Source organism: Lactuca virosa, chromosome 4 (genome assembly GCF_052849685.1).
Source record: "Lactuca virosa cultivar CGN04683 chromosome 4, Lactuca_virosa_CGN04683_v6, whole genome shotgun sequence".
Lineage (NCBI taxonomy): Eukaryota > Viridiplantae > Streptophyta > Magnoliopsida > Asterales > Asteraceae > Lactuca > Lactuca virosa.
Genome location: NC_136429.1, coordinates 43,751,074 through 43,755,457, shown reverse-complemented (window position 1 = coordinate 43,755,457; position 4,384 = coordinate 43,751,074).

Here is a 4,384-nt window from a genome sequence, read left to right as displayed (position 1 = left end):
CCGTACACAGGTGTACGGCTGGTGTCTCATATATATAGGGTGAGGAGTGCATGCAAGTGTACGGCCAGAAGAGAGAGAAATAAGAGCATATTGTAGAGAGAGGAAGTTAGAGAGAAGAAGTGAGTGTGTTAGTATGTGGAAATCTTGTATTTGGATCTACATTCTAATCATCAAATAATACAAGATTCATCATCTTCTTCTTCTACTTCTCTTCTTATTGTGATCTGGCATCATCCGTTTGATTGGGATTCCGCACCATCAAACGTATCTGATTGATACTCAAGCATTAGGGGACTTACAAGTGGTATCAGAGCTTGGATTGTATCAATAAATTTTGTCAGATCTGGAGCTTATTTGATCTTATTTTTGAAGGATTTCTGTGTTTTTGGATAGATCTCTGAAAATTAGGGGGGGGGGGGGTTGTTCTTCGTGTTTTTCATAAAAACGAGTTTTTGATCGAGTTTTGGAGCAAAAAGGGTGAAAAACGTCCTTTTTTCTTCGCATCTGTTGAAGGTGTGCGGCTAGTTGAAGGTGTACGGCTCGGAGTGTGCTACTCGGAGTGTACGGCTCGGGGTGTGCGGCTCGGTGTACGGCTCGGAGTGTACGGCTCGGAGTGTGCGGCTCGGTGTGTGCGGCTCGGTGTACGGCTCGGTGGTTTGCGGTCCTGCAGCGTTTCCGGTTCGCACCTCGGTCTCGGTCAGCAGTGTGTGCGAGCCTTCGGTCGGAGGTCCTGGTGAGCTCAAACTTCGCAGCGTTTATTTAAAAAAATTCGGAAGGAGTTTTGGGGTTGCCAGGGATCGAACCCGTGTCCCTTGAACTATCATCACACGCATCAAACCAGTTGAACTACCAAGACTCTTGTTCCATTCCTTCCGATTTTAATTGAAAAACACTCCTTTTCGAACCCAGTTTCGCAACTTTGTCACTTTTAGCCCAAAAATTCAATTTCTTTTATTTTAAAATTCCATTTTCAACCATAAATTTTAGTTTTTAAATTTTGACTTTTATTTTTGATTTTTTACTTAAAATTTTGACTTTGACTTTTAAAGTTTGACCTTTGACTTTAAACTTTGACTTTCTCATTTAACTTTTAAAATTTCAAATTTAGCTTTTCGGTTTGACTTTTAAGTTTGACTTTTCAAGTTTGACTTTTGAGTTTGACTTTTTAAATTTGACTTTTAAGGTTGACTTTTGAGGTTTATAGTCAAAGGACTTTTTAAATTTAAGTTTGACTTTTAAGTTGTGTTTTTAATGGCTTTTGAGGTCAACAAGGGAAATGAAGACATGAAAGAGAGTCAGGATATGTTAAGACAAAAATTCAACATGTTCAACTATATCCCTGGAGAAACCCTGGAAGCTCAGTTGCAGCGATTTACTACACTTACTTTTGAGATGAGTATAGCTGGGATTTTCTTGACTAAATCTGAGATAAACAAAAAGCTGCTGAATTCACTTCCGAAATCGTGGGATATGAACGTGGCGGTCATCAAGAAGACAAAGGATCTCAATCGTCTTAGTCTTGCTGATATAATTGAAGAACTTGACGCTTTGAAGTGTGGAAAAACAATGAGTTCCGCAAACCTTCCGGTCAATGAAGTTTCATGTTCTCAATCTTGTGAAACTACGATTAAATTTCTTCGGGAACAAATTGTTTTATTAAAAAGAGAAGTTGAGGACCTGAGATATGAAGGATATCAACTTAGAAAGGGACAAAAACCCCAAAGGTCCAGTTAGAAACAAAAATAAAGGACTTTAAGAGAATTCAGGAAGACTACAATGAAAAATGTGAAAATTATGATTATATCAAGAGACAGAATGATAAGTTAATTACTGAGCTTGATACATTAAAGAGACAATTTGAAACTGCTAATTTTGATTTTAAAAGGTTTGATGTATCAAGCGAGGTAGTTGCCAACATGATTGACCATTGCCTGCAGTTCAAACGAAACCAGCAAAAGGGTTTAGGATACGATAATGTACCTCCTCCTTTTACTCATACATATCAGTATCAACCTTTGTCTAAAGAGGAGATTGCCAACGAACCATTCATGGTTTATGGCAAGCCATCTGGTTTTGTTTCAGGAGGATTTATTAATGTTGAAAGTACTAATGTTTCTACTTCCCCTGCAGATCAATCCTTAGATCAGTCAAAGCACGAAGTTGAAGGATCTGTTTCTGATAACAAAACTGAGTCTGAACTTGCTGTTTCTGTTTCGAATGAAAACTCTATTGTTTCCGATGTTAAAATCAATGATACATCTTGTGATGCTTCTGCTCCGGATCATGTTGAGTTAATTTTTTTTGACATATTTGATGATTTGTTTGAAAATACTGATGTTCCTGTTTCTAGCACATCTACTTCATGTGCAGGTAAAGTAGCAGAGGATGAGAACAAGGAGAACACCTTTGAGCAAACCAACATCTCCTTGAACTCTGAATTTGTTGCTTCGAACTCAGCTGCTTCTTATCAACCTGCTATTGAGAAATACAGGCCACCAATTCCAGTGAAACAGAGTGCCTGTTGTAATTGTGCTTGTAGGAAAAATAAGACACAAGGCAAGGATACGCCACCAGGGGCAGGAAGAAATAACTTCACAGTGAAGAAAAAGACATGTTTTCACTGTGGAACACCTGGACACAGTGCCAGAAATTGTCCTAATCGCGCACACGTTCCATACTATGCACAAGGGTGGCAGAACGCGCCAAGAGGGAGATACTTCAAAAGAAACCCCTCAAGGTCACGTTCAGACCATGGTGACTGGAACGCGCAGAAGGCCAAGAATCAAACCCACAAGGCCAAGAATCCGAATCCCAAGAACAAGAAGGGAATGCCGGCCAAGAAGCCAAATCCAAGAGATGCTCCCGTGAAGCCAAAATCAAAGTCATCTCAACGGCCGACATCAAGATCAAAAGCAAGTACTGAGCCACCCATCAGATCAAAAAAGAAATGGGTCAAACCCAACTACAAATGGGTTCCAAAGGCTCACTCTCCCAAATCTTCTAACGATTCTAATTTTTCTTCATCTTCTATTTGTGATAAACAGGATATGTCATGGGAGAGAGTACCATGCAAGGATGAAAAAGGTCAACCCAGTTTCAAAATGGACTGGGTTCCAAAGACCAACTGATCCCGCTCTGTGTCGAAACAGCTATGGAGGCATATCATCAGACTTCGGTTTGTTGGTAGTGGCTGTTCCACGCACATGATAGGGGACATCTCTCAACTGTACAACATTCATAACTTTGTTTGGGAGTATGTGTCCTTTGCGGGAAAGGAAGAAAAGAAGAGATCACAAACGGGGTTAGTGCTTAATGACATGAAGAATTTTCGGATCTGTTCTGAGATTACGCGTGCTGTTCTCAGACCTTCTGGATGCAAATTCAATCGGTGACTTACGGTTTGATTTTTCTTCTCGATACTCCTGAGTTTTTCTTAAGCTGATTCACTTTAAAGACTAATTTTTGTTTTAGGATAGTTTAAATTTGTGCATTTACTTTCGTTTCTCTCCTATGCACAAATTTAGGGGGAGAAATAAAAACAAAACAAAAATTAGAAAATTTTAAAAAATCCAAAAACATTAGAAAATCAGAAAATTCAAAAATATGTTGGTTATGGAATGTGCTTGCAGGTGATGTGATGGGAAGTGATATAATCATGTGATAACAGGCAATCTGAATCTGTGTAAGGGGCTGAATCTGAATTGTATAGGCTCTATGTTCGATGCGCTGGTAGGCATGAGAGATTAAAATGGACTTGACTAGGCATTAATGAACTTAAGGAATCTAGAGACTTGAAAAATCTTGACCTAGATAGATTCATTTAGCCTGACAATACGACGCTCAGATAGGTTGAGCAGGGAGATATACATGATAATCCACCGGTCACACTAAAATAATCTGTATCTAAAACCGTGGTTTAACTCTTCCTCGATGTACGGACTTTGTCCTTAATTCCGGTATTGATGGGGCGACTGAGGAATTCCGATAAAGTAGGTCTGTAGGATATTATTTTCTTGCTTTCTTTCTGTTAGTCATATGTTGCCTCCTCTGCGTGATTGAAATACATCCGACCTGGACTGCAACATATGCAATTCTATTTCTCTACATCTTCTATCTATGCAATTCTTCCTGTCTATTAGTCATATGCTGTCTCCTTTGCGTGATTGAAATACATCCGACCTGGTACACAGCATATGCATCATTCTACTTCTCAATCCCTCTAAATCTGGTTAGTCATATGTTTCACCCTCTGCGTGATCGGAAGATCCGACCTGAGTGTACAACATATGCATTCTAAATCTGACTTCTCTCATAATAATTGTCTGCTCACCTAAAGTAAGGAGTACTTTGGAAGTTCCTGATTATTGGGGTATGTCAGGAAGCG